General features: G+C 47.4%; 1 protein-coding gene across 5 annotated transcripts in view; it reads right to left on the bottom strand.

Moving 5' to 3' along the window:
* TENM3 (teneurin transmembrane protein 3) overlaps positions 1-14,190 on the bottom strand; it is a 1,336,193-nt gene that overhangs the window by 634,143 nt on the left and 687,860 nt on the right. Inside the window, exon 1 of one of the 5 annotated variants that reach the window (XM_056114253.1) lies at positions 5,358-5,500. The exons of the other annotated variants lie outside the window; for them this stretch is intronic. The gene's annotated coding sequence lies outside the window, so the exon portion shown is untranslated. Of the gene's footprint in view, positions 1-5,357; positions 5,501-14,190 lie in introns of those variants that run through there. 5 annotated transcript variants of the gene reach the window in all.

Raw genomic sequence — 14,190 nt, 5'->3', positions numbered from 1 at the left:
CACGAGACGTTCAAAGAACCACCCACCCTCTCTCTCTCTCTCTCTGTAAAGATATTCGGTCTTTCCTTGTCTACATCCCATTCTGTCTGTCTCTCACTTCCATTCTGAGGCAGAGACCCACTAAATAAAACTGCTGATAATTATTAAATAATACATTCCTATCCCAGGACAAAAATCATTATCGCCTCATCCTCATCCCTCAACTTTCCTAGCAGAAATAAAAAAGTACTCTACAACAATTGACCAATAAATAGCATTCCATCATAACTTATAGATCAACAGGCACACATATGCCAGTGTGATGTTATGCATTTGTTTTTCTCATAACACTTCATTTTACAAAATAATTTTTTACACACACTAGAATCAGCCAGAAGACAGTTTATGAGGGGAGAAATAAGTTTGAAAACTTGCACAACCCCATAAATGACTAGCAGCTCCTTCACTTGGAAAGGAGAACGTTATCATTACACAATAAACTCCACAAACACTCCTCAACCTCAACACATCACAACCATCCAACATCTTCCTGCAAGCCTGAGACTCAGCAAAGATTGCTACCCATCAGGAACCTGACTGATAACCAGGGTTATGCTAGTGCCAGCTCTTCAAAGATTTCAAGAGAACCATCTAATTCTTCTTCTTATCACCTGATACATTATATAATATGGTTTTAATCTTCTCATATGACTATTATTTCTAGGATACTGACACTTGACCAAAATAAGAAACCCTTAAAAGTACAAAGATGTAGGTATGAGGAGATTACTCTCCATTATGGGAATTCTATGTAGTTAGCCTAACTAACCAGTCCCCTGAGGAAATCAAAATTATGGTAAAATGTATCAAAATTATTTCAAATGAATAACAACTATTATAGCTGCAGTGCATGAAATAACTCAGGTCTTTGAGAGTTTTTTCCTCTGCATTTTGATCATTTATATTCTAAAGGTGCTAAAATAACGCTTTGACAATGGTATTTTAAGTGCAATATTTTAGCAATTTAAAACTGCCTTAAATGAATGTTTCAAACTGGAAAAACAATTCAATGCACACACACACACACACACACACACACACAAAAAACCCACTCACGGTGTTGAAGAAATTAAAATATCATAGCTTATTTCCTACCAAGTTTTTTTCCCTGAAACCAAGGAAAATGCCATTACCCTAACTCAAGACAGATTATCAGGCAGCCCTATCTTTATTTTAAAATCCTATGGCTAGAGTAGGATGCTTATCTTTATTAATCTTATACTGGGCATGTTTTAGATTGTATTTGATTTGGTAGAGATGACCAGCTTGTATCACAGTAGGCAATGCAATGTGGACCGAAGCCCAAGGAAATCTTAATATGGTCTTGCGAAGAGAATAAAAAGCTGAAACAGCTGAGGTGCAGTCTTCACAAGCAAGAAACAAAATGCAAATTTATCACAGTGGGCACTGTCACGTTCCCCATCTTCCCAGGTTGCCAAAGAGGATGAAGAATTACCACCAAGTTCCTTACCTTTGATTGTCCGGATTATATCTCCAACATGTAAAATAAAGTTAGAACACGTGAGCAAGATGTAAATTTCCAATTTGAAGAAAGGCTGCGAAAGCTGTACTAGAATATGGATAGAAACAAAAAAGGGAACCACATGGATGTCTCATGCATTCCTATTTGTGACTCCAAAGATCGATTTAAAACCCTTGAGAGCAAAAGGATACAGCACAGAGCGAGGGGGTGGTAATTTTAGTTGAAATGTATTAATGAATGGTTTCTGCACGCTTTATATACTTTTTAGAAAAAGTTGAAATGAAGTCCCCCAAAGGATGTTTTAATTATGAGAAGCATATTTTGAAACTTATACAAGGCATCACACTTGTTTGGAAACAAATGACTTCTCAAGATGGAGAAGTATTACTATCAATCACCAATGAGTTAATTCCCCATAATAAGGCAGGTTTGGATGCAAACTGATCCATTGTGGAAGGCTGTATCTAAAATTGATTACAACAGCACTCGAAATGAATGCAACCCTCCAAACCACTTCTTTGCTGAGGAACATTAATCTCAATTAGAAGGAGAGCTTCATAATGGTAATGCTTGGGATAAAAAAGTATGAAATAAATCAGTTTTTATAAGACACAACAATTAATCAGTTTGGAAGCTAAGAAGTTTCCTTCTGTTTTTTTAAGCTCAAAATTTCCATCAGGACTCTTAGAACAAGCTGATATCTCCAAAATCAGACTTTTAAGTGTGCTCTAGAAAACTGATAGGACATAATTTTAAAGACTGGGCTGCTGAAACTTTTTAGTAGTATTGTATTCTTGTACTTCCAACACTCTTCTTTATTCTGGATGCGTCCTAAATTCTCCACACTATCATTCCACTTACTCCACTTTATAAAATAAATATGCACAGTGAGTAACTGAAAACCCAAAGCACTGTGCAATTGGTTTTGGATCAGGGTAAAAAATTGAGAGCAAATTACTATATTCTTTACTGACATTTTCAACCTAAATAAAGTATATCCTGAAAAGTCAAAATAGACATTTGACTATAAAATGAAATGCTGAGCAGTTAAGCAACATGCAATTGAACATGCTTACCAGCTGCTCCGGCCTGACTCCGGGAAAAGGGCAGAGAATTCATTATGCTGCTGAAAACACAGATTTGACCAAGTCTAATACTCTGATAACACCCCTCCCCCAGCAACCCAGAAATAAAAATTTGAAGGGTGAAATAGAGTTTAATAGAATGAAACCATGATTTTTTAAAAAGCAACCAGTTTCAAAAAACAAAAAAGCTGACTCTCTGGAGGGTGTTTTTTTTTTCCTATCAGACATGGATATTTGTCCAGATTTATTCCTCTGGACCATGAATGGCAAAGCCAACTTCCACCCTTCTGAACATACTTTCCCAGGTACTGGGGCGGGGGGGGGGGGGGGGGGAACATCATTTTTCTCCATCAAACTCAAAACTGATCAAGGATTTCTGAGAGGTCATTCTTACAATGATTCTTACAATGACAGCCAGACACTTTTGCTTGATTTCTTATTGGCTTGGTTCTTTACAAAGAGAATAATTACTCTTGGCTCTCTGAAGCAAAGCTAGGAAAGACCAGCTTGGACTAGCTAACTGGATTATTATCCTTTGGCTCAGGTTTTCTTTTCAAATACAATAAAAACTTTTCACTACATTTAGATGTTTTCTTCTCTTCAAAGAGGACCATCCTCATCTTTCTTTGTTTTCATCCAAATGAATCCATTTTCTAACCAAAAGACCCAAGCCAAACCAACAAGGACCAGGGGCCCTCAATAATTGACTTAAACATTTTTTTCTAGAAAATAAACACAGATATACAAAATTATTCCATGTACAAAAATAACTAGTAAAAAAATCTACTGTAAATCTGTTTTATTTTAAATAATCAAAGCGATCCTCATTAGGATTGTTATTCTCTGCCTCTGGGTTGCTAGTACTAATATTGTTGGCATGGGATACTAATATATTTTCCAAATATATAAACCCTAAAGTTGTTTCACTATGCATCTTTCATAAAAAATGGTATAGGATACAAAAAAACAGACTTGTCTTCCTTAAAGGCACTTTGTCTCTTAGTATATATCCTTCTTAAGAACTAACTCAAAAATATATTTTCTGCTAAGAGCAAATAGTATTTTTATAGTATCTTTTGAGGAAGATTACAATTCATTTTAAAAGCCAGATTGTTAAGAAAAATACAACAGGAAGAGAGACAGACACAATCCTGAAGCACAGAATAGAGTAAGTAAACTCATTATGATCTCCTATCTTTGAAGAATTTAGGAATAATTTGTGAATGCCATGACATTTTAAAGTGGGATTAGCAAGTCTTATTACTGAACTAACCTCTCACTCTGAGAGCAAGAATTAAATATTTGCTCTGCATTTAGAATCACGAAGAGAAAGTTTCCAGGCTCTTACAAGAATTTCATTTATTAAGTAACCCCAACTGGAAGTTTTAGACAATTAAGAACACATCAGAAAATGCACAAGATCGCCTGCATCTATAAATTCTCGCTTCAACCAAAATATTAAGCTCTGTCGTGAGTTTAATGAAATAGCTAGTCTTGATTTTCTACACAGCTCCTAAACGCACCAGAAACACTACAGGTACTCTCTAGGCAGGCAACTAACTGAGAAAGGGGAGGGAAGCATCCAATTTCAAACAAAATTCACTAGAGGAAGCAAATAACTAAGCTCTGTTCAGTTGCAAGAGCACCTTTCAAGGGAAGCCCCCTCCAAGCTTGCTAAAGATGCCAGACCTGTTTGTTTGTTTTCCCTTTGAAAAGAGAAGGCAAAGGCTTCAACCTGTTTCTCTTGCTGTGCAAAGACCATCCCACGGATTCCGGCGGAGCTGACAGTCTCACCAACACCTGGTACTATGGAGACAAGCCCCACGCGCGAACCGCATGGAGACCCCTTGCAAAGTGCCTGGAAAGCGCTCTCCACCCGGTCCCCTCCGACGTCCTCGCCCGCCCAAGTACCTGCAAACTTTCCCGGGGACTGGAAATGCCAACGCCTTCCCCCCCGGTACCAGTCTGCGCTGTAGGACCCGGGGAGGAAAGTCCTTGTTTTCCTTTTCCCACTACAGTGGCCACGAGAAGGCGGGTCCCGTCACAACTACCTTCAAGGCGCGGCGGGGGCAGCGCGTCCAAACTGGCGCGGTAGATGCCCGGGAGAGCGGCTGGCCCGCGCGGACGCCACCTCCGTGGCCACGCGCGCCTGCTCATCGTTTGGCAAGCACCAGACACACTTAGGCTGAGTTGCACACGCATAAATCTGTCATTCCCGCCACCACCACCCCCCAAGTAACTGCACCCCCCCCCCCACCCCGTGCCCGTTTGAGGATCTCGGCTGGGTTTTTGCACCTCACCCAGGCTCTCCAAGTAAGTTTCCGTCCAGATTCAGCACTCCGCCCCCCTAAACCCGCTCGCTCTCCTTCCGCCCGCTCCTCCCCAACTTGGCTCCCCCGGCCCACCTCCCGGAACCAGGAGGCCCCCATCCCAGCATCCTACTCGAAGCTGCGGCACCCGGCCACCCAACTGGGTTGGGGAGGGGGGGAATCCCCGGAACGGGTCGCACCTCCGACCCGCCGGTCCTCCCCCCATCCTCCCGCCATCCCAACCCCGCCCCGAGCGCCCCGGAGCTGCCCTGGCCCGGGCCGGCGTGGAGCGCTGGGGGGATGGGGAGGTCCCCGGAAGCTGGGAGCGGCGCGCGGTTCCCGGGGTGAAGTTCCCACCTGAGCCGGCGCCTCGGGGGGCCACTCCGGGCGCCAGGACCCCCAAAGGCGGGAGGCGCTCCCGGCCGCCGCGCCCGCACTTACCGCGCTGCTCCCCGCGCCGCCGGGTTCCCGGGCCGCAGCTGCCGCCGCGCGCATCCAAGGCAGCCGGGCGCGGGGGAGGGGAGCGGGGGACGGCAGGCGGGAAGGGGGGGCCCGGCAAGTGGCACAACTTCCTTCCCCGCGCGCACCCCGCGCCCCGCCGCCAGGCCCCGCTGGAGTTTGGGGGGGCGGGGGGCGGCCCCCGAGCTGGAGGCTGGAGGCGCGCGGGCTGCAGCTGCCGGAGCAGGAGGAGCAGGAGAAGGAGGAGGAGGAGGAGGAGGAGGAAGGAAGGGGAGGAAGAGAGGAAGGTGAGCCGGCAGGCAGGGCGCAGGGCCCGGGAGCCGCAGCCCCGAGCGGAATTTGTGCCACTGGGGCGGGGGGGGACGCGCGGGGGCCGAGGATGGCCCGGGAGCCGGCGCGGACACGTGTCCGTGTGCGTGTGTGTGCGCGCGCGTGTGCGTGTGCAAGTGTGTGCGGGAGGAGAGAGCAGCCGCCGAGCCTACCGGGCGCTTCCCCCGTGCAGACCGCGGGAGAGCCCGATCGCCCGGCCAGCTGCACCCGGCTCGGGGCGTTTACAATCCGGGATGCCTCGGTTCCGCCACTTGGCAAGGTGACAGCGACTTTATTTCTGCTTTATTCAAAATAAAATAGAAAGGAGGGGTGGGAGGAGGGGGGAGAGAGAGAGGGAGAGAGAGAGAGAGGGAGAGAGAGAGAGAGAGAGAGAGAGAGAGAGAGAGAGAGAGAGAGAGAGAGAGAGAGAGATCCCCAGTTGATTGCCTTTTCTCCCTCTTTTCCTTCTGTCAAATGGGCTTTGCGGGACGGAACCACGTTCTCCGCCCCTCCCTCCTGAGCCTTCCCTCCGCCCGGCCGCGTCTGGGACCAGCGTGCCCGGGACTCCTGGGCTGACACCGATCAGGGTCTCTCTCTCTCTCTCTCTCTCTCTCTCTCTCTCTCTCTCTCTCTCTCTCTCTCTCTCTCTCTCTCTCTCTCTCTCTCTCTCTGCCGCTGAGTCGGGGTCATCCCCGAAACAGCCCTGACCCGGATGAATGGCTCGGGCCGCGTCTGGGCTCCAGGAGGGGGTGGTCTGCACGGCCGGGGGGCGCACTCTCCTGAACTTACCGCGCCCGCAGAAATTCACACGCACCCACCAAGTGCGCGGGGACGTGCGCGTGGGGGTCGGGGCTTCTCTCGCACCCGGGTGGCCCCGAGGAGGAGGAGGAGGAGGAGGAGGAGGAGGAGGAGGAGGAGGAGTCGCCGCCGCTGCGGCCGAGGGGAGGGAGGACGGGTGGGTAATTGCTTTGGACCTAAGAGGCCACACGTCTCTGTGTAATCAAACCTCTAACCTTCTTAGAAAACTACTTTTCTTGATCTTGCAGAGGGTTGGGTCAGCTGAGTCACCCGAAAAGGAGGGGGGTGCCAGAAGACAAGAGCTGGGAGGACGCAATCGGAGGCGGAAGGGTGTAATTAAGGATTTCCAACCCCCGGTAGGCGGCCCCCGTCAGTTCCCGGGCCTTGGCGGGCGACCCCGCCGCGCCTTCGCTGGCCCGCTCGCCACGTCCCCGAATGAAAAGTACAAGTTACCTTCGGACAGGGGAAGGGGGGCGCTAAGCACTCAACACCCCCTTCCTCCTCTTCGCACTGTCGTAGAACTAGGAGTTTCTTCCTCCCCGTCCACTCCTCCCCGCCCCCCCCCTCCGTCCCCCAGGTTCCAGCCACCAACGCGTTTCTCTGTGGCCAGTGAACGCGTCCCTGCACCCTTCCCAAGCGTTCAGACCCAACGTGGGTTCTTTCTTTCGCCTGCCTGCGCTGGAAGCAGCCGAGCACGCAGAGGCTGCCCGAGGAAAATAAAAGTTTAATTGCAGTCGCCGAGGCCCCCGACACCCGCTTACGCCCCGAAGTTGCCCCGAAAGTTGCTCTCGCGGGCAGTCACCGCGCGCGCGCGGGCAGCTGGATGTTCTCGGGGCTCCCGAGTTTGGGGACCAGCTGCTACCCGCGACCTTGGGCGCGCGCCGGAACTCTGCGGGCACCTTTGGGAACCCGAGCGGAGCGGGGCGGTGGCCAGGCTGGGGCGTGCGCGCTTGGGACACACGAGCACGAGAGGCTCCTCTTGGGGCGCCCTCGTGTCCCTCTAGCCCTGAGCGCTGGGGACCCGCTACCCCGCCGGCTGGATGCTGTGACTCCACATGCCGGCACTGGGGTGTCGCAGATCTGTAGTGGGCGGCTGGGGGGGGGGGGGGACGGGGAGGGGCATGAGGAGCTTTACGAGCTTGAGCTTTCTACTCTCACAACTTTCAGATCCGCTGGGGCGGACAAGAAACGCAAACCCGTTTGCAAACTACGTGTGGGGAAGAAACGGGCTAAGCCTGGGTAGTGGGAACGCGGGCACCAAAACAAAACAAACAAAAATAACCGGAGCACAGTGCTTTCTAGGAAAATCTGGAAGCCTACACATTGACCAGGGCGCTTACCTAAAAGTGTGTGTGTGTGTGTGTGTGTGTGTGTGTGTGTGTGTGTGTGTGTGTGTGTGTGTTTGGGAGGGGCTAGCAGAATTCTTGCACATTCGGGCATTTGGGACATCCAGTGCTGCCCTCCGAGTTCGCCAAGTTGCTCAGTGACCATGCGCACTGCGAGGCGCGTTTTCCCCAGCAGCTCTGCTCCAGGGCGCTTCTGAGCCGAGCTCCGGGACGCTGAGCACCTCAGCGCATCTCGGTGAGAGAAATCTAGCCCCCCATTCCTCTTCCCCGACTTTCTCCCTTCCCACCCTGTGAATTTCACGCCGGGGGGTGCGGGGGGGGAGGCGTGAGTACTCATTAGGCGACGGGGCAGATTAATTAGAGTCCCCTCTCATTCCAGCCATTCTCGTTTGGTGAAGCAGACCTGTCAATTATGAAGGTATGCCCCAGATTTGACATGACAACTACACAAACGATTTCCAGTGGGCATCCCAGGAGACTTCAGGATGGTTTCATAAATCACGCCACGGTCCACGTCCCACGAAAATAGTGCAAGTGTTTCAAGCTTTCCTAAATGTCCAACACTGTCCTCCCCCATTTCTCTTTGGGGGGGGTGGTACCTTAGTACCTAGGAATACACTACAAAGGTAAGGAATTGTCCCATTCTAACGGAAGGGGCCAGAGGAAAGGAGAAATTACTAGTAGAACTGGTGGAAGGAGATAGAGACAGAGAGACAGAGACTAAGAGAGAAAGAGAAAGACAGAGGCAGAGAGACAAAGAAACAGAGAGAGACAGACTAAGAGACAGAGACACAGACAGACAGACAGACAGACAGAGAGGCCCTGTGGGGAATGGAGGGAAGTTTCCTTTATTATATATTTTTCCCCTTCAGCTTCTCTCCAGAACCCTCATTATAGTTCACGCTGGTAATAAGCGTAGAGTACAATAGAACTCATAAAATTTAGAAATGCTCATAAATCTTGAAGCCTGTCTGGAGCCCAGCTCCCTGTTCCGTGATATTCAAAGTTTGTGAGTCCGTGAGGCCGAAGGCCGGCACTAATTGGATGCAATCGAGCCGAATGAGCTCCAGAGTGAGTGAGTGCCAGGGGTGGCCAGGGGCACCTGTCTTGGCCAGGCTGCCCCGCTGGACAAAGCGCTCCTGTGGCTCCTCTTGGTGCCAGTTAAGTTGGGGAGTTCTCTGTTCCCCGCTTTCTCTCTCTTTTGTTTCCCTGCTCTCTGACAAAGAACTTTCATCCTCTAAGGAGGCCCTTTGGAAAAGCGGGGGTGGGGGGGGGGGGGTGGGAAGGGCGGGAACAGGAGGTACAGGGCCAAAGTGTTCCCAGCTCTTTCTTTCCGCAATGAATCCCTGGAAAGCTGCTGCGAGGCTGCTGGGAAGCCAGACCAACCGCGTTGTCTTTTTTTTTTTTTTTTTTTTTAAGCCTAGCTGAGCGTTGTCGCGGGAGGGAGGGGACTGGCGAGGAGCTCACGCCTTGCCCGTCGCTGCAATAAAAACTCTAGCGGGAGAAGCAAAGCAAGACCAGGCTGACTTGGGGTTGCAAACGTCGGGGCCGCAAACTCTGCCCCGCGCGTCGCTGGTGACTTGGCGCCCGCGTTTCCGGGCGAGTCGTGGCGCGGTCACGGTACCGAGCTGGCCTCCCGAGTGGCCCAATAACCGCATCGAACCAGGAAGGCTGCTCGTTCAGGCTTGTTTGTTTGTTTTTGTTTTTTATTACCCCACCGTGCGCCCCTCGCGGCCCCCAACCCGCACTCCTGGAAGATGCATCCCGTGGCCTTTGCGAGTCTCTTAAAAAGTGCTCCTGGTGGAAAATCAAACCGAATTTCCCAGATTCACGTTGGGTTTGGGGACCGACTCAGGCTCGGGTCAACCTGAGTCAGGGCCCAGCGCCTCCTGGCCGCCGCGCCCCGTCAAAGGTCCCGCCCCATCAACTCTGCACCCAAAGGGGGTGCTTGTCCATTTCAGTCCCTGTCCCCTGCGCCTTTTGGGCACCTGTGGGTTTGTGGGCTGCCTGTCACCACCTCCTCCGGCCCTAGATCTAGCCTAGAGGGGACAAGACTGCGTGACAGTTGGTGGCAGCTGGTCCTGCCCCCCTCCTGAGCTGAGGAGGGAATCTACAACCACATCTGCCTCTGACATGCCGGGGTTTCTACCCCAGCGGCCTGGGGAAAGGGGGGTACAGCTGGTCTGGCAGGTATGAATCTCTTCAGGGAATCTAAGGGACTGGGGCTCACTCTCCCTGTCCCTTGCACTTACTACACCAGCTCTAGGAAACAGAAGCCAGAGTGCCTCCTGAAGTTGCCTGGACTTCTACCAAGCAAGAGGTCCTGTGTGTGGCTCTGAAGAAGCAGCAAACTGGGGTGAGGGGAGCTAAAGCTTAAGCACCTACAGAGCTAGTTCCCCCCAGCTCCAGAAAAGATTAGAAAAGCCAAATACTCTGGGTACTCTCAAAGGCGATTAGGTCTCAAATGGGATCCCAAAGAAGTGATGGAACAGCTTAAAATGCCATGGAAGCCAGTAGGCACCAAGGTAAAGCGGGATCTTATCTAGGCCCTGACAGAGGATGGTTAAACTAATCACTTTGCAGGTTTCGAGCAGAGGGTCTCCCACAGTTTGCAGCACTGGAACTTAACTCTGACACTGGAGTGTCTCTAGTAACTCCCACGTTATTGTGTGTGTGTGTGTGTGTGTGTGTGTGTGTGTGTGTGTTCCTGACTTTCACTTACAAAAGTGACTTCTTTAGGTTCTTTGGGTTCCAAGGAGGGGAAATTGTAAAAACTATTCTACTCTGATCACTGACAGAGTCATAAAAATATGAGTGCAGAGCAAATATGCTGTGAGATAGTCTTCTCGCCTTCTTGAGTGCGAGACAGGCATTTCTTAATGCTCCAGGATTTCTGAGCCTCTAGAAAATGGACCCACCTCAGACGAGGCACAGACTTTCCCAGTCTATTAATTTCTGTTTCACCCATAAACCAAGCTGCCCGTGCATGGCCTGACCTTCGCTAAGAGCGCAAGGTAGCTGCTGGGTGGGCCTGAGTCTCCTAAGAAGTTGGAGATTCTGAAGGAGTTTGAACACAGTGTGAATTTGTTCATAGGTGGCACTTTCCGTTGTTTCAAAACACCATGTCTGTTCTCAAAACCTGCCATAGTATTCCACACCAAAGAAAGGCAGCCTATATAATAGTTATCACCTGATGCTGTTTCAAATATGTTATATTTACTAAGAAAACATTTTGGGGGCCCAAGCACCATTCCCAGAAATTCTCTGGCAAGCAGGCCTGGGGAATCAAAGCTGGGAAATGCTTATACCCAGTGATTAAACTGGGGTTGGGGGCACAGACAGTGCTGGGGATCCAATCAGTCTTTGCATAGGACATGCACTCCGATTCCTGTGCCAAGTCCCCATCCTTCTGCAAACAACTTTTAAAATAGTGAGTAGCAACTACACTATTTAAAGCATATGGAATATTTATAGTGCTATAAAGATCAAATAGGGTATATTTGAGGTATATATCAAATATATACACATATATCAAACATAGTATATACTTATATATAAGTAATGCCCATATGTAGTGTGTATAATATATATTAAAATGCATATATTAGTGTATATAAGATATATATTATTAGATATATACTTATACTAATACTTATGAGAATACATAAGTATATATGGCATCTTATATATTCATATAATATATAAATGTATTGTATTTATAAGATATATAAGATTAGTATACTGAAGATGTATCTGTTACTTATTTGTGTAAATATTACATATTTTTGTCTATCAGGCAGCCAACAAGTAGACATCATCTGTAATAAAATATCCATTCCATATTTCAGTGCCCTTCCTCTAAGATAACTTGTAACCATAGGCTGTACTTCTAGATAGAGTGACTCTAACTCAGGATCAGACATCAGACTCTTTGAACTCATTTCTCATTTTCCAGAATGGGCCCACTCCCTTCTCCCTTTGTTTTTCCATAGCCTGCAATATATATATATATTCAGCCTTGACAATCCATATATTAAAGCACCTATTAATAGTATAATTCCCGTGACCTATGATAATATACCATCTTTCTATTATATAAATGTGTATGTATATCAATAGTAACTATTCCTTAGAAGGACTATCTTCCATGGGATTTCTGATTCTAATAAAAAAAAAATTTTTAAAGCAAAGTTCTTTGCATTTTGCCGCAGACCTTCATGGGTAGCTGAGAGCAAAGAGTCCCAGAGGTTGGTCTTATTTCTCTTTGAACACACTGGGGCCAACCCCCAGAGCTGTCTAACCGAAGACGCTAGAAGGATGGCTGGAGCCAGATGGGAGATTACATAAATAAAGCATTTTCATCTGATTTGGTCATTCTGACTTTCTTTCTTTTTCTTTTTTAAAGAATAAGCCATAACTAAAATTGACTTCAAAATATATACTGATTAAGTCTGCCTTTCTAGGTTTCTGCCCACTGGCAGGAAATTTAAAATTCTGATCCACAATAGCAAGTCATGTGAGTTCACCTTTGAACCTGGTTGACTTCTCATAAACGAAATTTGAAGTCAAGGTACAAGTGGTGAGGAAAGGCAATGGGATCCAATTTGTTTCTTGCTCTCACCCTCTTTTTCCAGTCAGATAACATGTACTGACATTTGAGAGAACATTTTAAGTGAGCACCTATGAAATGCAAGCCACTGTGACTTTGTCTATAAAACCCTTCTTGTGTTCCAAATTTCCTCTGGATTTTAATGGTAAGAAGTGGAGTGCGTAAGACTTACTTCTTAAATGACTGCTTTTCATTTCTTCAAGACAAGGCTTCAGCTGGTATTGGAGAAACAATCTCTGTTTGTTCCTGGCTGTTGAGGAGGGCTGTTTCGAATTGATCTGGCATGGAATTTACTTGGAGATGTGTATGTTGCAACCCAAGCGCGGAGCCTGTATGCTTTGTAAAGTGATAACCATATGGGCCTTATTTGAAACATTTGAGGATTTTCGACATTAACCCGGGTTAAATTGAGCTATAAATTCAACTCAAATGTGTATGTCCTGACAAATTCATCATCACTTTGGAGCGATTCAATCCATGCTCCCCTCAGATTAATAAAAATGATGACCACTTATCACAAAAGTAAAGGTTCTTTGTGATAAAGTATCCCGATGTTGTACTCTGTACTGTTTAAATGCAAATTGCCCATATTAAGCAGACGTTTTCTACTGTTTTCACTTTCAGTAGAATGGAAATATTTAAAAATGATCTCTGGGCAAAGAAGGGGATAGATAGTCAAATCTATTTCCTCTTCCACTATTTTCAAGTGCACTCCACTATCATCATGAAGATTGAATTAAGCAAGCTCAGCTAAGCTCAAAAAGCAGCTGCCGAAAGTTCCTACTTATGGATACGTATGCAGGACTTAGCCAAAATAATTTATTTACCGTTCTCCACTTAGGGTTCTGAGCAATCACGGAAGGTTAAAAATGCAACCAAATTCTCCCTCCTCCCCTATTTCTGCATATCACATTTTGAGCTTCCACTTTGTTCCAGATAATAGTACTCAGTTGTGGATGTTGACGGACCTCTCCTTGCAGCTTTAAATTGCCTTGAAAAAGATACAGTTTCTTTAATTAAAAAAGCTGCACAGAACTAATCCCTCTAGCTGAAAAAAGAAAAGTTTTAAGCAATCTCTTTCTGCTCTGAGAGAGAAAGGCAGACAATACCATAACAGATCAGAAACATAAGCTATAGCGTGTAGCCAGGAGCACAGCAGGGAACTGAATACCGCTCCAACTGTGTCATTTTTTAATCCCCCATCCCAGTTTTCCCCGTCTGACCTCATGCTGAGATGAAGTTATCACAGAAGACAGCTTTACTCTCACCAATGAATCCACCCCTGGATCTGTATTATCCTGAGCAGATCAAAACACCGCTTTCATCAAATAGCATTATCTGCATAAAAGGCATGCAATTGCCCGATAATTTCACCCAAACTATGCTATTCATTTAAAGGACAAGAAGAGAAATGTAATTCATTCCTTTGGGGAGGTGGCGGGGAAGAGTGAGTCTTGGAGAGAGGCAGAGGCTGGAGAAGTGAACTCAGCCCCTTTCCTCATGGGAACGTCTCTGCTTTTAACACAAAATCCCAAGAAGGGGTCCATTTAAAAGTCCTGCTACTCATGCGCTTGAAGATTAATTGTTGGAGCAATTTGGTGCAGTTTGAGTGACAAAAGTGTAAGTTATGGAGAAACCTGGCAGTGAGAAATCACAAAGCTTGCTGATGTCATTAGCCATGCTTCCCTGAACCCCAATAAAAACATCATATCCAGTAAAATTGGAGGAGCATAAGAATTAGCTGAACAATTGG

This window comes from Sorex fumeus, unplaced genomic scaffold (assembly GCF_029834395.1).
Source record: "Sorex fumeus unplaced genomic scaffold, SorFum_2.1 ptg000024l, whole genome shotgun sequence".
NCBI classification, from domain to species: Eukaryota; Metazoa; Chordata; class Mammalia; order Eulipotyphla; family Soricidae; genus Sorex; species Sorex fumeus.
This window is presented reverse-complemented; position numbering and strand designations above follow the sequence as displayed.